Raw genomic sequence first — 24,571 nt, 5'->3', positions numbered from 1 at the left:
ATGAAAAAAAAGACAAAAAAGGAGGGGGCCAAAGGGGGCAGTAAGAGGAAAATGTACTTCTTATGAGACGCTGAATCTAAAACCTGGCACCTTGTCAAGACGGCTCATTGCGGAACTTCAGACCACAGGGTGGGGCATACGTTGTTTAAACAAAAAGAAAAAAAAAAGGAAAAATGCTGGAACGTGAGCCATCTGGAGAAAGCGAGGTAGCAAAAAGATTTTAAAATGGGGTTGAATTGAGAAGGAGGCAGTGAGGACAGTCGAGCAATTAAAAAAAACCCTGCCATATTCAAATCAATAATATGCAAAACACACACACAAAAAAAGACAAACACACAAATATCCCCCAATTCACAATCCGCACACACTACCTTTACACACACCGACATGACCAGTGCTTTATCAAGTTGAGATAAAATCTGCGGAGGCTCCCTTCTGACGCTCAAAGTAATGGGCACAGACATACACTCGGGGAAAACACGATTTCCACCAAGGAACCGGCACTCTGGAAAAGCAGATAGGCCAGGAGAGATGGACTACGCACGGGACCAAAACTTCAAGAAAACCCAGATTTCCGTGTCCGCATGAGCTCCATCCTCTGTACCGTCTGAAGAGAGACCAGGCACTCCTTCTGATTCCAACAGAATGACCCAAGAAACAAAGACCTGTGGCTTAATGGAGGGATATGGAGAGGATGCTTAAATGTGCTAAGGTTCAATTTGTTAATCTGCTAAACACAGTAATAAGACAAAGAGGCATTTGTGGAGGGATTATGGGAATTGAATCTTGCGGTTGTGCATGTACAGAGAGTCAGCTATAATTCTTATCAAGGTTAACTACCACAGGTACAGCAGCTTTCACAGATTTCCTCAAAGGTGCTGGCTGAATTATTTTTGTTTTCTGTTGTGATGTTATGTTTATACATTTTAGTTAGCCGTTTCAGCCGAAGCTACTCTATAGATCCAACAATATCATGCTAAAAGGAAACTTTCACCCACTTTATTTTATGTATCAGGGATATTTATCTTCAACTAGACTTCCCTTATTTTTGTATATTCAATATTCCGTGCTGTCGTTTCTTTGGTTTTTGGATCTTTGTTCACTGAAAAGTTTGTCTTAAAGGGTTCCTTGATTATGATTTCACTTTTTTAACTTTAGTTAGTGTGTAATGTTGCTGTTTGATCATAAACAACATTTGCAAAGTTACGACGCTCAAAGTTCAATGCAAAGGGAGATATTTTCTTTTACAGAAATTACTTTTTAAGGACTACAACAAACGGCTGGTAGGGACTACAACGAGTTTCTTCCCAGGTTAGCGACATCACAAACCCTAAAATTTACCTAAACCCTGCCTCCGAAAACACGCAACAAAGGGGGTGAGGCCATATTGGGCTGCTTTACAGAAGAGTGTTGTTACCATGCCGTCCCATTTTACCCTGGACTGCTTCACAAACGAGGGTCAATTCAACGCTGGATTTGCACAAATTTGAATCAACTCCACAGCAACTACATAAATGTATCCACTAACCATTCAGAAAGTCCAGTTGCTTTCTAAAAGTTGTAACTTCTTCCTGAGTCTCTCCATCAGTGTCGACTCCGGTTTGAACAATGTAAGGCTGACAATCCTCATTTTGGCTGCGTGAGATTCTCCTGTTTTGTTGTTGTTGAGCAACCGAAGTGCGAGCTGTTAAAGCTCCGCCCTCTTTCAGAAAGCGGGCCAATAGCAGCAGCTTATTTGAATTTAAAGGGGTTAAAGGGACACACACAAAAACAGCGTGTTTTTGCTCACACCCAAATAAGGGCAAACGGACCAAAAAAAAAAAAACAACAACCCAAAGCTGGGATGAAAATGGACAAACCCAGTGGTTGGGTTAAATGTTTTCCCAACATACTGGGCAGTTTTATTTAACCCAACTATTGTTTAAAAATTACTATATGGCTGGCTTAAAATGAACCCAAAATAGGCTGGAAATTAAAAAAAAATAAGACATAATTACTAGAGGCAACAATAACTGTTTAATCATTATTCATTAAATTTATTAAATAAATGTTCATTTATTAAACATATAAATAAATGTTCATTTCCAACATACTTTGGGTTAATCTTAAGCAAGCAATACAGTCATTTTTAAACAATAGTTGAGTTAAATAAAACTACTCAGCAGGTTGGGCAAACATTTAACCCAACTGCTGAGTTTGTCCATTTTCAACCCAACTTGGGTTGTTTTTAACCCAGCATTTTATAGAGAGTGCATGTTGCAACTGGACACAGGTTTTGGCTAATGTCACAATAATAAAAGAAAAGTTTACCACTGCATAGTCAAAATAAAAACAACATTTCTAAGACTACTTTAGCTTAAATAAATGATGCAACACGATGCACAATGTCAGGTCCATCAACTTTAATAGACAAACTAGCCCCCAGGCCATGAAAACTAAGAAGGTTCCACAGAGAAATGCTTCGGATGGGTTCTGCTAGCTCTTTCATCTTGCACTGAATTAAGTGTTCCAGCAGTCCTTCGATCAGCTCAACCCATCACACAGCTCTCTCGCTCCCGAAACGAGCGCAGCCGGAGAACCTCGCGCCACGAGAGCCACCTATCTGGGGACTCGACGCCTATACCTCCCTCTGTAATCACAAAACAGGTCTATGCGCTTCATATTCACCCACAGCTTCCGTCTCGCTACAATGTAATACATTGCAAAATGATGAAAACAGCTTGGCCTGAATCAATACTTTTAAATTTTTCAACCAGAGCCAATACCTGGACCCGCTGCAATTAATGCAGTCCACACCTCATCTTCAGAGAAATCCCACTTGAGAGACATCGAGCAAATTAACAACAATCCAGAGCTCTTGTGACGGCCAAGACTCGTGAAGCTTGAAAAACTCATCTATTTCACGATTGGGATGGTCAGACACCATCCACGAGGGGAAAGGAGAGGAAAAAGATAAAAAACGGCAACAATCCGAATCCCAAACCTAAAAACATCTTCGTCTCTGACTTCTCGCTCTTCACAAACACGCATTCTTCAAGAATCAACGCAAGAGACCCGTCATGTCGTTTCTTGCTGCTGTTTATCCAGCTAAAGCATCAGGGAGGCCCTCTAATTAAACTTCACAGGAAGCCATTCATCTGGGCTGATTGTTTCTGCGTGGGGTTTAATAAGCCTTGCATGAGGCCCGCAGAAAGCAGCCTCCCCATTCAGGTGTTAACAAGACCAGCGCACCAACATACATGCGACGCATTACAGTCGACTGAAACATTCCCTCTCTGTACCTTCTCGCTGTGCCCACCTAAGATCTCACAACTAAAATGGTGGAGAATAATTAATCAGCAACTGACAGAGCAGAGCGGAAAAAGCTCAGGAGTCAAAGGTCCCTGTGCAACCGTCGACCACCAAAGGGTTTCAGAGACCTCTAAAACATTGCATAGGATAACAAACGGCGATTCTTAAATGAAACGGAGGCTGACATCTTGCCCAGATCGGTTTTCAAAATCAGTTATTTTAGCTTAGCCATATGCACCTCTTCATTATGAGGAAAAATCATGACAGTCTGATCTATAAACCTGGCTGCATCTATACAGATTCTTCCTATTTCAATTTGAAATGGACCTTCTGAAGATTTAAAGGGATAGTTCACCATAAAATGAAAGACTTAAAATCATATACTGATCCTCCAAGTTCCGGTGTAATTCAAGGCAGCATTTCTAATTTCATGAAGGTTTTCAAGTTTTTCTATCAGCTTTGTTTCATTTAAATAACAATAACAACACTATTCGTTCGACACCTGTATGACTTTCTTATGTGGAACATAAAAGATGGTTTGAAGAATGTTTCAATTTTCTTGTTTTGTCCTTACAATGAAAATCAATGGTGTCCAAGGTTGTTCTGGACCACATTGACTTTCGTTGTGTGGACAAAAACAGTTGAAACCTGTAAACTCTCTCTAAACTATCTTCTTTTGTGTTCTGCAGAAACAACAAAAGTCAAACACGTTTGGAACGAAGTGAGGATGAGTAAATGACGACAGAGTTCTCATTTCTGGGTGAACTATACCTTAACCCTTCACCTTACACCTCACATTTTCTACCGAACGCTGACACAGATTGGTATCAGGCCAAAAAACAGTTTGACATACTTTTCTTTTTATTTGTACTTCTTTCACTGATCTAGATTTATCAAATTCATTAACATCCATATCAATTAGTAGCATGTACAAGCAACCGACAAGACTTCTCACCCTCAAAGGATTTTCACTGGGGAAGATTTTTAAATAAACTTAATGTTTCTGATTAAGGGGTAATTATGCTAATTTCTTTCTTTTCAAAACATTCAGGTCTCAGTTTTACATAACTATGGGTCATGAAATGAGCACTGATTTTGAGTGGGTATCAATCAGACCTGCTCTATAGCCAATAAAAAGGGAAGACATGGAATAAAGACTGACTTTTATCAAAGACAAAAGACAAATAACTAGAATGAACACCACTTGATTACAAATGTAACCATAAGGAAACCATTTAGTTCAAATACTGAATGCCTAATGAATATGGATAAATCTGCACAATTACTATCGAATATTAGAAACGCATGGTATGTTATTAAGATTTGTAACCTTGTAACTAAACTTCAAACCGCAAATCAAGTCAACATTCCTGCGGGTATCTGTCCAACTCATTTCTCTATGATGTCAATGGCAAGGTCTGAGGTAATTACGTTGTTCATTACGCTTTATAAAGCCAAAAGACATGTGGTCATATTGTTTCCTAGACCCATAAGCCTTATCTGGGGAAAGGGCAAACAGCAGCCCCTAGCTTAGCCAAGAGCCAATGAATCAAACCCCTTTGGACCCGACAGGTCAGTCCTGAGGATCTTTTTTAAATCCGCTATCACACAAAACCAAAAATCTATTGGACGTGGACATTTTCTTCTCATTTTGACCGCTTTAAAACAACACTACAGACACTGAAGGTGCGTTGAAGGGTAGGAGATCAATGGGAGGACATCTGAGTGTCAATGCCCCATTCTCGCCTCTCAGGACTGTCGCAGTGAGGGTTCGTTTTACAAAACTAGCACAACTTCGGTCCACATCATCATATTGCACTGCCGTAAATCTCATGGCGCATGTTTACAGAGCAAGTCGTTTTGTTGTGTCTACTCAAAGCGTTTGCCAAAGGGGCACTGCTAATTCTAAACACTACCTTTTCTGACCATTCAGCAGTCCTGAAAGCCAGCCAAGTCAAGTACTCTTTCTGATCCAAGAGTCAATATGCAGTTCTAAATGTGATTTCCCTATCAAGCGTCTTCTTCAATGGCATGGTCTCTTCTTCTAGATGAACTCATGATTGCACATCTGATCTAACATAGATAGATAGTCTTGAATTTAGGTTGTCAAAAGTAATTCGGCACTTAAAATCCTTATAAAAAGGAACAGTTCAACCAAATATGAAATTCAGTCATCATCATCCATCCTCAGGTGGCTTTCTTTCTTCTACAGAACACAAAAGAAGATATTCAATATTCAATATTATTTTGGAGCCCACTGACTTTCAGCATACGGACAAACATTCAAAATATCTTCTTTTGCGAGTCAAAGAAGAAAGAAAGTCAAACTTTTTGAATGACATGAGGGTGAGCAAAGCAAATGAAAGAATTTCAATTTTTAACACAGCACAAGTCTTTAGCCTTGAATCATTAACTGCTAACCAATTTGCATTAGTACACTGTAAAAAACTATTTTCATGATTTATCACAAAATTTGCTTTTCTTAGATAATTAATGTGGTTCAGATAACATAATATTTTGAGTTTCTGTTGATTAAATCAATCGCCTTCGTTGTATTAACTCAAATTTTTAATTTCAGTGAACTCAAATTTTTAAGGCAACTTACTTTTTCCAAGTTAAACCAACAATTTTTTTTACAGTGTATAGGCTTATATTTATAGTAAAAATCTAGGTATTCAGCATGGAAATGCCAATGCTGTGCTGAAGCAAGATCTGGGGTGAAGCAGGTCTAGGCAGAACAGGTACTCGAACAGGTACCTCTAAACCGTGACAGATCTATGATGAAATCTACATTGATAACTTGAGCTTAGAGTCTTTGCTCAGCTCAGTGTATTCCATCTTATCATCTGGCACCGCACTTCACAGGTTTCGTGGGCTTAACAAAACCAGACAGTCACTAGCAATAAGGTGCCCATGCACCATGGAAATTAAAGAGAACAAACAGCATGAAATCCTTTCACAGGCGACGGCCATAAGCTCGGGTGCACCGACTAAAGTGATGAATAGCGCAAAAAAAAGGTAGAAAAATAAATACCAAGCTGCCAAGTATCTTCCGCCTGAGGGGGAGGAGGGGGAACAGTCCACACAAAATGCCTTTGAGCAAAACAGTCAATAAGAACATTGTTTGGACCCCTCTTGAGGATGTAATACTAGTGGGGCGCCCCTCACAGTATGCAGTAGCCTTTATAAAAAATAAAAAAATTAGCAGAAAACACTCCAATTGGCTCTCGTTAGATGTGCTACTTGCTAAAAAAAATATTTTTCCTTCACAGTTCTGTTGTTTACACAGATTACTTACATCAGACATTAGTATGATTTCACTAAGGTAATTCTTAGAGACGTACATGTTCAGTGACTTCTGAGCAGACCTTTCTCTCCGCACAATAAGTATAAATGGCTTTAATAACAGTGGGTGGAGAGACTTGTCAAACTGGGAAACTTTTATAAGCTATAAAAATATCTAGGAGTACATAAGCCTTTGAGTTAGTTGCTTAAGTAATTCCTCGAACTTAAAAAGGTGCACTCAGTAGGTTTTTGTTTACATTTAGCTGGCATTTATTCAGTGGTTTTAAACATTTTGCTGACACCTATTCGCGTGGATGTATGGCGTTTATACCCAAGCTGTCGGTTGATCTTTTATTTTGTTTATTTTTGTGCCTTTCTCCATCTCATACTATTTGTATTTACTACATACATCCGTATAATGGCTTTCTTGAATTCAAATTCATCCTGTTTGTTGTTGTGTCTATTAGTAGTAGTAGTAGTAGTAGTAGCAACTCTAACTTTTTCACCGGCCTTAGATCCGAAAGTATTTTCCCATTCGTATTATACAGTAGGGGTATTTAATGCCTTTGTTAAAAAGTTATAAGCCAAGAACCAAAACCAACCAGCTACAAGGTGAATCAAAACATTACAACATTACAGTATTTGAAAACTGGACAAAATGACAAACGTACGTAACCGCTTTAATCAGGGAAAGCGCTAATCCCACAAAGCACTGCAAATGACAATCAAAATAAAAAATATAAATATAAAACTACTGATTTAAAGAAGTTGATTGTGGTTTCAGCATAAGCATATACCATTGATATAGCTCACAATAGGTCTGTCTTTAAAGGTTTAATTAAAAATCAATTCCCCTATGGAGAAAATGAATGGGATTTTTACTTCCGGTGTGGTGACAAACCAGGTCCTCCTCAAAATCGGGACTCTGTTAGGACCTCAAACAATCCCATTGTCTCAAATTTTTTTTAACAGGCACTCTCTTTAGTGCCTGATTACAATTCCTACAAAATCATGTTATGAAGCTGTTTGAACTACGTTATAATGAGCATTAATGTCTGTATTAGTTAGCTAATGTACTAGAATAGCATACAGATACCCGATTAGCCCGCATTTGCACTTACCCTACATGTATTCACAATTATCGTTAAAGCAATTACGTGTTAAATTAAAAATGTCCAAATATTTCAGTTATAAAAAGAACGTAATGATTTCACTTAATATGCTATTATTATTATTTATTAGTATTAGTGAAACAAACGTTTCATTATGCACTATATAGTAACCTATACATATTTTAAATTAATATCATTTGTTTGTACTTAGTATAATCATTAACTTGATATGATTTGTCATGACACCAGAACCAGACTGTTGCACTCTATTGCATGACACAGCAGGTCATGTGATTCTCTCAACATGGCAGCACCCATGAGTGGGAGACCCGCTCCATGTAGTGCACATTTCTTTATATGTAAAACTTTTTTTAGCAAAAGTTTACTGAGTGCACGTTTAAAAGACTTTAGGGTGGTAGGAAAATATTAATTTGCCCCTATAATGGAATTATCTGTCAAGTGCATTTTTACTTAAAATGTTTTTTTTTTTTTTTTTAAATAAAGTAAAAGGTCTCCACAAACAAACTACTGTCATCTAGCTAATAAATGCACATGCAAAAAAAAAAAAAAAATCTTGAGGGGGCCAAACTCTGCTGAATCAGATTGCTAGAGTAAGCCTCTCACTATATAAAGCCTATAAAGTAAACCCTGTCTCACTTTGGACTTGTCTGCAGAGAACGAATAATATATCATTGATCAGAGTTTCTTTCTAAACGTCATCTCCCCCCGATTATCAGTGACTCCCTGTTGGCTTCGATCAATACCTGCATTCACGCTGGAATTAGATTTCACTCTTACGTCTGTCAAGTGTTGGGCAGCCATTTGCGTGCATATGGAGCAAGTTGAGAGAACGTCCTCACTTACGTAAATGGCTGATGCATTTTCGACATCTTTTTTTTCTAATTGTACAGGCTCACCGTACACTATCCGTGCGCCCTCGGCACAGCAGAGAGAAATCCCGCTCCCCAGAACAGCCCTAAAACACTCACTAAACGGCCCGTTTGAGCTGATATCGTTGGAATACGAGCATTAGATATATTTAGATGGTGCTGTGTGTGTGTATATGTTGGGGTTTTTTCATTGTGTCTGAGCTGCTACTGCACTACTGTAGCCACAGCCGGGAGGACGCGAGGCTTTCTCCGCCAATCTGGGTTAACCCCTAGAGACACCAGATGAAACAATGAACGCCGTTTCACACATATAAAATGCTGCTTTGGCTAGTAAACTTGTCAAAGTTGTTTGCTAAATATGACGGGTTTTCGCGGAAACGCTCTTGAAATAGCCGCTCGATGTGCGATACGCCACGGCGCAATCCCGAGCTCATTTTAATAGTATTAGCCAGCCACTTTGAACTGCTGCGTGTTAGAAGCGCTTTGCTTTCCACGCAAAATCCGCTATGCTATTGTCTGGCTGCTCAGCAGACTCCCTCAAAACCATTTTTAACCGTTTAGCCCATTCATTTAGAGTGAATGACGGCCGATTCGCGTGTGGTTACGATTATAAACCATATCGCTCGCAAATTCCCCAATCCGAGCTGATACCGGCTAGGCCGCACTTGAATCCCCGGACTCACCTGACTCGCCTTTACCCTTCAGGTTCCACTGGCTCCGGGTTCACTCTCCGATCCTGAAGCGCTGCTGTAGCTCTTCACGACCAGTCCCCGGCACCGGCAGGCAACACAAAAGCGCTGATTGGGCCTCGGCGAGCGCTCATCCCCTTGGTCTCTGCCCAGACAGACGGGTTATTGGTCGGCGGCTGTGTCGGAGACGCGCCCCTATTAAGGTGTATGTTGTTGTCTGTGTCTGGAGGGGAGGGGACAAGAAGCTCTGAAATGATGGGAACTAAATGGGTTGTTATGCGCGTCGTGTCGGCAGCACAAGGCGAGCTTACTACACTGACAGATAAATTGTGGACAGCCATATTAACTCCCTCTTCTTTCCGATCGACTGGAGCATTTTGAGGAACATTGTGGTGCGAAACCGCCGCGATTCCACACAACATTTGGACATTCTTCCAGCCGTTTCCAAAACTTACAGACCAACAAAACAGACTGCACTTTTTCGCAATGACAGATATGTGGTTTTAGAGGCCGCATTGGTGGACTGGAGAGATTCGTACGAAATGTCATCTGCCATTGTGTGAAGCACCAAGGGTTAAGAAATGATTTTTAACAAATGCCGAAGGCTATTGTTCAGATCTGGATTATGTTGCAGGGACTGATATGACTTCTAATGCAGCTATAAATGATACTAATCAATAAAAAAAAGCGAGTTTTTTTTTTTTGCGTTATTTATACTGTATGTCCATTACAATGCATTTTTGTTCTGTTCATAATAACAAATGTAATTATACATATGATAAGGCAAATAAATACATTTTATGCAAAATCGTGTAGTTTTGATATGTAAACCTGGTGCAAGCTAAATTATCTTTCAAGTGCATTTTTACTTAAAATGATGTAAGATTCATTTAACATGACATCTTGAAAATGATCATAATTTGTGCCAAAAGAAAAAAAAAAGGAAAATGTAACTCTCTTTTCACAAACTAGCTATTAATTGTATGTGAAAAAAAATAGGGGTCAAAGTCATTGTCCACCAAGGTTGTTTTGATGTGCATATTTGTAAACAAATCAAATATATATGGTATGCAATATTGATTTTCATTGCATTTCAAAACAGTGAGTGTAACATGGCAAACAAAGAATGATAAATATCTCTGCATGTACATTTACTACATAAACAGTCCTTTACAGCATGTCCCATGCTCAAGGGTGTGATAGTAATGTCTCTTATGGGGTTCAAACCTGCAACCTTTTGGTGACCAGCTTAGGTTTTATCACTCCACCACGACTTGTTGGCATGTCTTCAAAAAGACAAGTCAGTGCAATGCACTTGTGTTGATTTTATAAGCAAACATTTTTGCATACAAAACATCCATTTGATAACATTTGTCAGGAATGGAATTAAGGTAATCTGACTGGGATTTGCAGTAGAACACCATATCCCCCTTTTTTAAAAAAAAGATTTTGACATTCACTGACAATCATGACGAACATATCCTAATTAAAAATATCTAAATGTAAAATCTTCAATAGGATATTATGACTTACTGTATATTGCAAAAGTCACCTCTTAGAACAGTCAAACTCTTATCAATGTATATTAACAGGTACAATTATGACTCGTGCAACAGTTTAAAAACACAATTGTGTCAGAAAGCAATGATTTGGCAATCTGTGCCACTAAAATGACAAACATCCAAGAAAAGTGACATCCACTGGAGTCTCAAGCAGATATCAGCAGCAATAGTTTTCTGCAGCAAGATGCACACATCATTTGCAGTGCGCGTGAGAGATACCTTTCTTTTGCTTGCTCTCATTTATTCTTGTATTCAACACACTGATGGGGCAGTAGCACACACTGACTGAACAATACGATTCTCCTGACCTACTTACACATGCATGCATTGTTGCAGCCCAGAATACTAAGAATGCAACAAAGGTGTGAAACTCTGTAACTAAATGTTTCACGAAGAAAAAATAAAAGTTGGTTATCGTTTGCACGTGCATATACAGTAAAATCATTCCCTGTAAAATCGCAGCGTTTTTTTTTTCATCCGGGTATTGTTTACACTCACTGTTATGATACTGTATCTCGCTCGTCATATACTGTAGTATCTATATGGGACCGCAGCGGCTGTCCCGCGTTCAGTCGCGCGAGGAGTAGCTCTCTGGCTAACTAGAGCTGTCTTTGTGTTATAGGCAGGGAGGATTAGTGACAAATCTTAACATTTGTCCACCATAAACCCGCAAATCGTTTTAACCTAAGCTGGGTATGTATTGATGTTCACATAGAACTCTTTTATTGTTTGTCAACACTGACACTGAGACCTCTAGCGGCGGTTTGCGCTGTTTACGGCAGATTTACAACGCACGAGCCGAGTGAGTCACTGCAATATGGAGTGCATTAATAACTGTCTGCACCTACCACAAGGCTCTGAGTTACTCCATGCCACATCTTAGCACTGAATCTAAAGGTTTACTTCATTAAATACACGAAAAACCATAAGGAAATTGTATAGTAGGCTACTTCATAAAGAAATGACAAACTTAAAGGGACAGTCCACAAAAAAAAAAAAAAATCTGTCATGATTTACTCACCTTCTAGGGGCGTTTTCTCCGAGGAGGCAAGGGAGGCAGTGCCTCCTCAAAAAAAAAAAAAAAAGGATGAGAAAAGGTGAGAAAATAATTCATATTGCATATAAAACAACACAAATATTACAAATTATGACATTAAAAAGAGTGCAAGTCACACATATTTCTAAAGGAACACTGCCCAACAGCGACACCCGCAGGTAAAGTTACAGCAGGAGTCATGCCTCCCTTTGCTCTCATAGAAAACCATAGAAAATCATTAGACCCCCGGCATGCAGTGGGTTTTGTGGAGGGTAATAAAATATATTGTTTAAATTATTATTGCCTTTAGTTATTATTTTGGAATGAATGTAGAAATGCTTAAAACACTAACTTGATGAGATTGACTTGGTTTTGATATATAGAACATTTATTACAATACATTGTTAATGTAAAATTACAAAATAGAATTGTCTTTTTTTCTTTTTTGATGTACTGTAATGTTCATTTAACAAGGAAGATGTGTCAACGTTTAAGAGTAATGCATGAATTTACATTGATTCATAAATAAATAAAAAATGTGCCTCCTCATTTCAGAACACCACTGCACGCCACTGTCACTTTCATATCGTTAATGACTGTTTATTCCCCTCCAGAAACACAAAAGATGATATTTTGGAAAACATTTTCATGTTTTTGTCCATATACACTGAAATACAGCTGTTTTGGAAGCCTTTGACCTTTAGAAATGTTCAAAACAACATAAGGGTGAAAATATGATAACAGAATGGTGAACTATCCCTTTAAATTTAGAACACTTGGACATTCATCATTATGAACAATTAAGAATTTCCGGTTCTCCAAAAACAAAAAAACAGTAGGATTTCTATGAGTCATATGTTCAAAATAACCAAGAATCAAAGGAAGTTCCTTATCTCTGTCAACTACATACATCTTGTAGACAAAAACACCAATGTATGGATATAAAACAGAACTGAAACAAAGTACAACGTGACTTTTGTAAAGTCTAAGTTGTGAAAACCGTGTCTGCTACACACATTTTGTCAAGCAACAGTATTATTTTGGCAGTTATATGGAGTCAGGTGATGGCTTAACTGTGATGACTTACTTCCACTGTGTTTCTCAGAACGGCTTTTATGTGTAACTCATTTCAGTGAGGAGGGCCTGTTGGATTTAAGAGTACAGATTAGTGCTAAATATTGCATGCAGTGATTCTCTGAGCTAATCCAGCATTCCCTCCACGGATTGGCCATTTGCATCATCGCCCGCTAGTCCAATGAACACTAACACTCACTTTATGAAATATCAACAACCCAGTTTTTTTAGGTTCAGTGACTAAAGCCATATTCCAGTCTCTCTCTCTTTCTATTTGTATAGGGTCATGCAGTCACATGGTGTCATGTGGCAAGTGTATGAGTGCAAAGTCACATGTTAGGTACTGTAACTTTCGAAGCAGGTTCACATTTAAACCTGTCATCTTAAACGCTGTTTTGCTTGAGTTTCCTATCAGATTTGTGTGTTTATTTGATTGTGTGGTATGTAAAAAGCCAAATAGATCTTGAGATGTGTGAACCGAAACACACCATGTAAGCTTTATATATATGTGATATTTACACTAAAATGGTGTGAACCGCCTCACTTCCTCAGTCATATAGTTTTTGCACCAGTGTTACTTGTGATATTTCCTATAATCCCATATAAGAAGTGTGCAGAAACACATTACGAGATGGTAATAGCTTCAATATGTGGTTCATTAGAGAGTCCCAATCTAACCGGACAAGTCAGCAGGGGGTCTGCATTAAAGACTAAAACGAAGCAGGCTAAGCGGTTTAACTAACGATTAAAAACTCTGACTTAAAAATCATGGAGAAAACAAAAACAACAACTACTTCCATGATGCCATCAGTTCCTTAAGTTTTTAAAGGAATATTCGGTAACACTTTACTTGAAGGGGTGTGCATAAGACTGACATGACACCTTCATAATCTTGACATGACACATGTCATGAATATGAAGGAGGTTTTATGAATGTTTATGACAACTGTCATTAAGTGTCATTCGCTCAGTTATGTCATTTTTAATGCAAAGATGACATTGTTTGAGATGTCCGAGTTATGACAACTTGACATAAACCAATGCATCGTAACCTGTCAGTGTCTTTGTCATGACAACTTGACATTATTTAGCTTTATGGGTTAACATTACATTAAACTGTCATGTGGTTGGTTTTGACATGAGGCCATTATAATAGTGTCATAAATATGTATCTTGAGCTCAAGTACAGTGGTACAAATTGAACTTGTCATTAAAATGTCATTAAGTGACAATACTCTGACAAATAATTTTATAACAGCGTCACGACTATTTTTCATTTCATGTTTTTTTGTTTTTGTTTTTTGTTTTTTTAAGTTTCCACCAACAGAAGGTCAGATAATAGACAATTTCAAATTTCTTAAAAAAGATGACACTGTTATAAAATAATGGTAACACTTTATTTTAGGGTCTTTTAACTAGTTGCTTATTACTATTAGCATTCATATGGCTAAAATATTGGCTATTTATTAGTACTTATTAGTACTTATGCCTTATTCTGCATGACCTTATTCTACATTCTTAATCCTACCCAATACCTAAACCTAACAATTAACTATAATAAGCAGTAAATTAAGAGTTTATTGAGGGAAAAGTCATAGTTAATCGTTTATATATGTGTTCCCTATACTGAAGTGTTACCAAAATAATGTAATGTAATGTTAACCCATAAAGCTAAGTAGTTTTTTAAGTTTGATAATTAATCTGCTATGTCATGTTTATGACAGGTTATGATGTTTTGCTAATGTCAAGTTGTCATGACAAAGACACTGACAGGTTATGATGTATTGGTTTATGTCAAGTTGTCGTAACAAAGACATCTCAAACAATGTCATCTTTGCATTAAAAATGACACAATTGAGCGAATGACACTTAATGACAGTTGTCATAAACATTCATAAAACCTCCGTCATATTCATGACACGTGTCATGTCAAGATTATGAAGGTGTCATGTCAGTCTTATGCACACCCCTTCAAGTAAAGTGTTACCGAATATTCAATAAAAGTTAAGTTCAATTGACAGAGACTTGTGGCATAATGTTGATTACCACATTAACTTCCACTCCTTTCTATAAAAGCAAAACACAGTGAGGTACTTACAATGGACGTGAATGGGGACATGTTAAATGTTAAAATACTCACTGTTCCAATTGTATAGCCACAAGACATGTGATTTTAGTCATTGGCTGCATCCAAAATAGAATACTTCCCTTTACTATATAGTAGGCGAAAAACAGTATGTGACAAAAGAAGTATGTCTGAATTCAAAGTATTCATAAAAGAGTAGATGAAAAGTACCCAGATGGCCTACTAACCAAGACCAGTGTGTGTCGAGACCAAGACAAGACCAAGACCAGTGTGTGTCGAGACCAAGACAAGACCAAGACCAGTGTGTGTCAAGACCAAGACAAGACCAAAACCAGTGTGTGTTGAGACCAAGACCAAGATGAGACCAAGACCAGTGTGTGTCGAGACCAAGACAAGACCAAAACCACCGTGTGTCGAGACCAAGTCAAGACCAAAACCAGTGTGTGTCGAGACCAAGACCAGTATGTGTCAAGACCAAGTCAAGACCAAAACCAGTGTGTGTCGACACCAAGACAAGACCAGTGTGTGTTGAGACCAAGACCAGTGTGTGTTGAGACCAAGACGAGACCAAGACCAGTGTGTGTCGAGACCAAGACGAGACCAAGACCAGTGTGTGTTGAGACCAAGACGAGACCAAGACCAGTGTGTGTCAAGACCAAGACGAGACCAAGACCAGTGTGTGTCGAGCCCAAGTCGAGACCAAGACCAGTGTGTGTCGAGACCAAGACAAGACCAAGACCAGTGTGTGTCAAGAACAAGACCAGCGTGTGTCGAGACCAAGACAAGACCAAGACCAGTGTGTGTCGAGCCCAAGTCGAGACCAAGACCAGTGTGTGTCGAGACCAAGACAAGACCAAGACCAGTGTGTGTCAAGACCAAGACAAGACCAAGACCAGTGTGTGTCGAGATCAAGACGAGACCAAGACCAGTGTGTGTCAAGACCAAGACGAGACCAAGACCAGTGTGTGTCAAGACCAAGACAAGACCAAGACCAGTGTGTGTCAAGACCAAGACGAGACCAAGACCAGTGTGTGTCGAGACCAAGACGAGACTAAGACCAGTGTGTGTCAAGACAAAGACGAGACCAAGACCAGTGTGTGTCAAGACCAAGACAAGACCAAGACCAGTGTGTGTCGAGACCAAGACAAGACCAAGACCAGTGTGTGTCGAGACCAAAACCAGTGTGTGTCGAGACCGAGACGAGACCAAGACCAGTGTGTGTCGAACCCTATTTGAGACCAAGACCAGTATGTGTCGAGACCAAGACGAGACCAAGAACAGTGTGTTTCGAGACCAAGACGAGACCAAGACCAGTGTGTGTCAAGACCAAGACGAGACCAAGACCAGTGTGTGTCGAGACCAAGACGAGACCAAGACCAGTGTGTCGAACCCTATTTGAGACCAAGACCAGTATGTGTCGAGACCAAGACAAGACCAAGACCAGTGTTTGTTGAGACCAAGACGAGACCAAGTCCAGTGTGTGTCAAGCCCAAGACGAGACCAAGACCAGTGTGTGTCGAGACCGAGACGAGACCAAAACCAGTGTGTGTCGAGACCAAGACGAGACCAAGACCAGTGTGTGTCGAGCCCAAGTCGAGACCAAGACCAGTGTGTGTCAAGACCAAAACCAGTGTGTGTCCAGACCGAGACGAGACCAAGACCAGTGTGTGTCGAGACCGAGACAAGACCAAAACCAGTGTGTGTCGAGACCAAGACGGGACCAAGACCAGTGTGTGTCGAGACCAAGACGAGACCAAGTCCAGTGTGTGTCGAGCCCAAGACGAGACCAAAACCAGTGTGTGTCGAGACCGAGACAAGACCAAAACCAGTGTGTGTCCAGACCGAGACGAGACCAAGACCAGTGCGTCGAACCCTATTTAAGACCAAGACCAGTGTGTGTCAAGACCAAGACGAGACCAAGACCAGTGTGTGTCGAGACCAAGACGAGACCAAAACCAGTGTGTGTCCAGACCGAGACGAGACCAAAACCAGTGTGTGTCCAGACCAAGACGAGACCAAAACCAGTGTGTGTCCAGACCGAGACGAGACCAAGACCAGTGTGTGTCAAGACCAAAACCAGTGTGTGTCCAGACCGAGACGAGACCAAGACCAGTGTGTGTCGAGACCAAGACGAGACCAAGTCCAGTGTGTGTCGAGCCCAAGACGAGACCAAAACCAGTGTGTGTCGAGACCGAGACAAGACCAAAACCAGTGTGTGTCCAGACCGAGACGAGACCAAGACCAGTGTGTATCGAGACCAAGATGAGACCAAGACCAGTGTGTGTCGAGCCCAAGTCGAGACCAAGACCAGTGTGTGTCGAGACCAAGACGAGACTAAGACCAGTGTGTGTCGAGACCAAGACGAGACCAAGACCAGTGTGTTGAGACCAAGACAAGACCAAGACCAGTGTGTGTTGAGACCAAGACAAGACCAAGACCAGTGTGTGTCAAGACCAAGACGAGACCAAGACCAGTGTGTGTCGAGACCGAGACGAGACCAAAACCAGTGTGTGTCCAGACTGAGACGAGACCAAGACCAGTGTGTGTCGAAACCAAGACGAGACCAAGACCAGTGTGTGTCGAGACCAAGACGAGACCAAAACCAGTGTGTGTCGAGACCAAGACGAGACCAAAACCAGTGTGTGTCCAGACCGAGACGAGACCAAGACCAGTGTGTGTCGAAACCAAGACGAGACCAAGACCAGTGTGTGTCGAGACCAAGACGAGAGCAAAACCAGTGTGTGTCCAGACCGAGACGAGACCAAGACCAGTGCGTCGAACCCTATTTAAGACCAAGACCAGTGTTTGTCAAGACCAAGACGAGACCAAGACCAGTGTGTGTCGAGACCAAGACGAGACCAAGACCAGTGTGTGTTGAGACCAAGACCAGTGAGTGTCGAGACTGAGACGAGACCAAAACCAGTGTGTGTTGAGACCAAGACCAGTGACTGTCGAGACCAAGACGAGACCAAAACCAGTGTGTGTCCAGACCGAAATGAGACCAAGACCAGTGTGTGTCGAAACCAAGACGAGACCAAAACCAGTGTGTGTCCAGACCGAGACGAGACCAAGACCAGTGCGTCGAACCCTATTTAAGACCAAGACCAGTGTGTGTCAAGACCAAGACGAGACCAAGACCAGTGTGTGTCGAGACCAAGACGAGACCAAAACAAGTGTGTGTCCAGACCGAGACGAGACCAAGACCAGTGTGTGTCGAAACCAAGACGAGACCAAGACCAGTGAGTGTCGAGACCAAGACGAGACCAAGACCAGTGTGTGTCGAGACCAAGACGAGACCAAGACCAGTGTGTGTCAAGACCAAGACGAGACCAAAACCAGTGTGTGTCCAGACCAAGACGAGACCAAAACCAGTGTGTGTCCAGACCGAGACGAGACCAAGACCAGTGTGTGTCGAGACCAAGACGAGACCAAGACCAGTGTGTGTCAAGACCAAGACGAGACCAAAACCAGTGTGTGTCCAGACCGAGACGAGACCAAAACCAGTGTGTGTCGAAACCAAGACGAGACCAAGACCAGTGTGTGTCGAGACCGAGACGAGACCAAAACCAGTGTGTGTCGAGACCAAGACGAGACCAAGACCAGTGTGTGTCAAGACCAAGACGAGACCAAAACCAGTGTGTGTCGAAACCAAGACGAGACCAAGACCAGTGTGTGTCGAGACCAAGACGAGACCAAAACCAGTGTGTGTCGAGACCAAGACTAGACCAAAACCAGTGTGTGTCCAGACCGAGACGAGACCAAGACCAGTGTGTGTCGAAACCAAGACGAGACCAAGACCAGTGTGTGTCGAGACCAAGACGAGACCAAAACCAGTGTGTGTCCAGACCGAGACGAGACCAAGACCAGTGCGTCGAACCCTATTTAAGACCAAGACCAGTGTGTGTCAAGACCAAGACGAGACCAAGACCAGTGTGTGTCGAGACCAAGACGAGACCAAGACCAGTGTGTGTTGAGACCAAGACCAGTGAGTGTCGAGACCAAGACGAGACCAAAACCAGTGTGTGTCCAGACTGAGACGAGACCAAGACCAGTGTGTGTCGAAACCAAGACGAGACCAAGACCAGTGTGTGTCAAGACCAAGACGAGACCAAAACCAGTGTGTGTCCAGACCGAGACGAGACCAAGACCAGTGCGTCAAACCCTATTTAAGGCCAAGACCAGTGTGTGTCAAGACCAAGACGAGACCAAGACCAGTGTGTGTCGAGACCAAGACGAGACCAAAACCAGTGTGTGTCCAGACCGAGACGAGACCAAGACCAGTGTGTGTCGAAACCAAGACGAGACCAAGACCAGTGAGTGTCGAGACCAAGACGAGACCAAGACTAGACCAAAACCAGTGTGTGTCCAGACCGAGACGAGACCAAGACCAGTGTGTGTCGAAACCAAGACGAGACCAAGACCAGTGTGTGTCGAGACCAAGACGAGACCAAAACCAGTGTGTGTCCAGACCGAGACGAGACCAAGACCAGTGCGTCGAACCCTATTTAAGACCAAGACCAGTGTGTGTCAAGACCAAGACGAGACCAAGACCAGTGTGTGTCGAGACCAAGACGAGACCAAGACCAGTGTGTGTTGAGACCAAGACCAGTGAGTGTCGAGACCAAGACGAGACCAAAACCAGTGTGTGTCCAGACTGAGACGAGACCAAGACCAGTGTGTGTCGAAACCAAGACGAGACCAAGACCAGTGTGTGTCAAGACCAAGACGAGACCAAAACCAGTGTGTGTCCAGACCGAGACGAGACCAAGACCAGTGCGTCAAACCCTATTTAAGGCCAAGACCAGTGTGTGTCAAGACCAAGACGAGACCAAGACCAGTGTGTGTCGAGACCAAGACGAGACCAAAACCAGTGTGTGTCCAGACCGAGACGAGACCAAGACCAGTGTGTGTCGAAACCAAGACGAGACCAAGACCAGTGAGTGTCGAGACCAAGACGAGACCAAGACAAGACCAAGACCAGTGTGTGTCGAGATCAAGACGAGACCAAGACCAGTGTGTGTCGAGACCAAGACGAGACCAAAACTGTGTCCAAAATCGTGTACTGTTGAGTAGGTACTACATTTGAATTTAAATTTACTTCACGACTGTTGAAAAAGTATGTTCTATATAGTACGAATGAGTGTAGTATGAATGAATTCAGACATACTACATCCACCATGTTGTTACTGTCACATGACCTACCAGCGTCAGTTATGTCCCTTCAACTCCATTTACAAATCCTCTCCATGGCCTCATGGGATAGTAAAGTGTCCATCGGATGCGCTCTTCAGAGTCCCGCCATAAGTAATAAGTCATCCGGGTACTTTTCGCCTTCTGTTTTTTGGACATACTACTCTGTTCACATACTGTTTTTCACGTACTATATAGTAGAGAAGTATTCGATTTCGGACGCAGCACAAGACCAGTGTGTGTCAAGACCAAGACAAGACCAGAGCAAAACTCCTCAGATTCATCTGAAAGATCCACATTTACTGCCTGAGAAATGTCTTACAATTAGAATAATAAGAAACTATTTTTAAAGTACTCATAAAAGAGTAGGCAAAACGTACCTGCTACTTCTGGTGCGACCTGATGGACTTTTCGGCTGCGTCCAAAATCACATACTCACTTGAGTACGTATTTTGAATAAGTAATTACTTCACGAGCGCTAAAAAGAACGTTCCATATAGTATGAGTGTATGTAGTATGAATGTAATCTGGACGTACTATAATTGCCATGTTGCCCTTATCACATGACCTACCATCATCATCAGTTGCGTCACTTCACTGCCATTCACAAATTGCCTCCCGTGGCCTAATGGGATAGTAAAGTGTCCATCATATGGACACACACTTCAGAATCTTGCCAGAAGTAGCAGGTTATTCGGATACTTTTCGCCTACTCTTTTATGAGTACTGTGTACTATATAGTAGGGAAGTATGTGATTTCAGATGCAGCCATCTCTTTACATGAGACCACAGGAGAGGATTTATGGATGGCAGTGAAGCGACGCAACTGACGCTGGTAGGTCACATGATAAGGGTAACATTGTGGATGTAGTACGTCTGGATTATATTCACACACATTCATATAGAACATACTTTTTTAGTGGCCATGAAGTAATTACTTATTCAAAATAAGTACTTACTTAAGAGAGTATGCAATTTCGGACACAGTAAATGTTATTTTAGTGTTATTATAGTTTTATTAGTATTTTAAATTAACTTTTATTTTTATATTTTTAGTTTTCATGTTAATTTTTGTTTAATTTTTTAGTAATTTAGTTATGTGCTTTTGTCATTTTATTAGGGTTTATATATATATATATAAAATGCTGCTTAGGTTTTTATTTATATAATGCTGTTTAGACTTTCAGTTTATTGCCAAGGCAACATTTCTAACTTTTCAACTAAAATTTATATTTTATTTTTTCAGCTTTATTTCAATTATCAGAACTGTTTTAAACAGTTTTATTTAACGATAATAACCCTGATTTTAGTGATAAATTTCTCTTTTCTCTTTTTTTTACTTCTTTGACATGAACCCAAAAACAATTATAAAATGTATTAAAAAAAAAATTTTACAGCTAATATACACACAGTTTAACAGATCAATTGTAAATGCTTTCATAAAATTATTTGCTTCACATTTTCTGCTTTTAAATCCTTTCACAATATGACCCCATTGTAAGCACTTTGGCTTTTTTTTCCCTCTTTTTTTTTTTTAAAGAAAATTAAGAACAAGTTGAAATATTTTTTATGGTACTCAACATTATGCCACAAATGTTGTAGATTGAGCTTAACTCTGAACATAAATCAGTGCACATTTTGTGGGCTCTGTGATGGTTACAGAGTATTGTTGTTGTGTTAGGGGTGTCTATAAGTACTGTATAATTTGCTATATATGGCATTTCATTGTCCTTTTTAGGGAGTTAGTCTCCCATCTGGTGGTCATAGTGTTAAATGCCATCTAAATAGGACAATTCGGAAAGACAAGACAGCAGTCTTTATGTAATTCACACATAAAGAGCATTGATAGAGCATTGATTTTGTCTAGGGCATTCAATAAATGCTTCATAGAATCAGAATACTTTCCTTGTGTTATTTTATTGGAACATTCTACATTCTCATTTTAATATAGCATGAATTTTAAGATTTGAACGCACATAATACAGAGATGTCTGTTTGTTGTAACGCATGCTTGATTTATTACCACTGATGTATGCTTGTTGTTCTTCGATCAAATGGTGAGATTATTTCTCATTGCTAATTAATGTTCAGAATTAAGAGGTAGGAAAACAGCAGACAGGGAGTAATTAAGCTTCATGTTAATGAGTTACAGCTCAGTAAGTTTCGAATAACATTAAGTATTAGACACAACTGGAGGAGGGCTTCCGGTGTGTGAGCTGTCAACTCATTCAAAGGTCTGCATGTTGATTATAAAGAACATTTGGATAGAAAACACTTCATAATCAATATTCAGCATCAAATACAGCACACGAGAGGTATTAAGATATTAATATCAGTATCATCAATAGCAGATATGCAACATCAATATTAGAGACAGAGTCAAATCCGTTCTTAAGCTCACAGACGGGAGATGTTATGTAAATACTCAAAGTGCATATTAAATAATCTCATGAATGTTATGCAATCTGTCAACTAAGACTGCAGTGCGCGCACACACACACACACACACACACACACACACACACACACACACACACACACACACATGTCTGGTTCACTATCCTTTTAAGGACTCTCCACAGACGTAATGGTTTTTATACTGTACAAACTCTATATTCTATTCCCCTACACAAATCCTACCCCTAGACCTACCCACCTACCTTTCTGCATTTTTACATTTTCAAAAAAAACAAAAAACAAAACAATAATAATTATAATAATAATAATAATAATAATTATAATTTTGTATGTTTATTAATCCATTTCTCCCATGTGGACTGCTGGCTGGTCCCCACAATTCAGGTTTTACGATCCTTGGGTACCACACACACACACACACACACACACACACACACACACACACACACACACACACACACACACACACACACACACATATTCAAGTTTTGTCATAAAGAAAACAGCATTTTATTTTTAAACCCCATAAAGTAATCAGAGAAAAAATGTATTCAAATAGCTGTAGAAATTTGAAATTAACTAATATCAGAGATCTTTAAATTGAAATTAATATGAAGAAATAAAAAAATATAAAAATACAGATTAATTGTAATTTTATGGATAAAACTTATTCTAATTTGGTTAAAATAGTAAGTAAAATATAGTATAGTACAATGTTTTCTTGTGAGAGTGAATTCTTTATCCTCAAAAAAAATTTAAATAAAATAAAATAAAATAATTCCAGAGAGACAAATATTAATTATTAAATTAATGTATTCTGAGATGCTATTGGTTGTTGCTGACTCTTTGGTTTAATGTAGAAATCTTCCCAGCAGAGGGCAGTACAACCTAAAGAGAGATTGCAGGTCAAACACACACTCTTTTTTTCTTTTTCTTTTTTTCCCCTTTTTTTCTCTGTTTTACTTAGAAGTTATTTTTATTGGCATAAGCAACATAAGCAATATTATGTTTTCTTCTGCGGCACCATGACATAAATGTAACAGATTGTTGCAGATTATATTTACATTATGTGACCCCATAATCAGGATTTCTCCTAAATTTCAATCTGACCAAGAATAACAATAGACAAAATATGTGAATATAAGGCAAGTTATCCATAAATCATAACTTTCTGAATTGCATGTATTACCTTTGAGCATCACTCTCAGAAAAAAGGTTCAGTGGGGTTCTATATAGAACTCTAGGGTTCTTGATTCAATTTTAAAGAATGCTTTATGCCAAAAAGGTTCTATATAAAGATAAATTAACTTTCAAAAATGAATTAAAACATAATTAATTTGTTAAAACTAACCCCTGATCCCATGATGGAAACCCCTAAAAGGTTCTATGAAGCACCTGACGGAACCCTTTAAGGTTCTAGAACCTTTTCTTCTAAGAGTGTGGTATCTTCCTGCTAAATGCCTTAAATGTACATGTACAGGATTAAAGAATATAATGAACATCTTAGGACCTTTTTGCACCATGTCCTCCACCACAGGAACACTGGCAAATTAAACACGCTTTACATTCACTCTGTATAAAAACCAGCTTTTTATTATTTAATTACAATTATTAATTGACTTAATCAGCGGAGCAAAAAGAATGGAGCGAAAGCCTCAGCATGCATGACATTTAATCTCTGACCTAAATCAAAATTTGCTGTCAAAATGAACACTGCTCTGAAGCAGTTAACCTTGGAGAGATGTGACAGCGGTTCATCAACAACATTCTTAGCAATTAAAATATCTGAGACAGATTTAAAAGGCTGTTGCATTTGAATGCCTCTATTAACATAAGTGTAATACAAGCGGAGGGTGAATACAAATGAGACTTAAGAAAACAGACCCCTTTATGACATTTAACACAGGAAAAAGAACTCTGTAACCATCTGTTGCAGTA

The 24,571-nt window shown here is 39.9% G+C and overlaps 1 protein-coding gene and 1 long non-coding RNA gene across 2 annotated transcripts in view; both read right to left on the bottom strand.

The window, feature by feature from the left end:
• Positions 1 to 9,792, bottom strand: part of gatad2b (GATA zinc finger domain containing 2B) — a 51,383-nt gene extending 41,591 nt beyond the window's left edge. Inside the window, 1 exon segment of the mRNA XM_048201606.1 lies at positions 9,262 to 9,792. The gene's annotated coding sequence lies outside the window, so the exon portion shown is untranslated.
• A 2,065-nt stretch (positions 9,793 to 11,857) lies between these two features.
• LOC125274633 lies at positions 11,858 to 20,721 on the bottom strand. The gene is made up of 3 exons (XR_007186306.1): positions 20,596 to 20,721; positions 12,953 to 13,008; positions 11,858 to 11,895 (listed from the first exon to the last, which is right to left on the bottom strand). It is a non-coding gene; the product is annotated as an uncharacterized LOC125274633 (long non-coding RNA).
• Between the last annotated feature and the right edge of the window lie 3,850 nt (positions 20,722 to 24,571).

This window comes from Megalobrama amblycephala, linkage group LG9, assembly GCF_018812025.1.
Source record: "Megalobrama amblycephala isolate DHTTF-2021 linkage group LG9, ASM1881202v1, whole genome shotgun sequence".
NCBI lineage: Eukaryota > Metazoa > Chordata > Actinopteri > Cypriniformes > Xenocyprididae > Megalobrama > Megalobrama amblycephala.
Note: the sequence above shows the minus strand (reverse complement) of the source record. Positions and strands in the feature narration are given on the sequence as shown.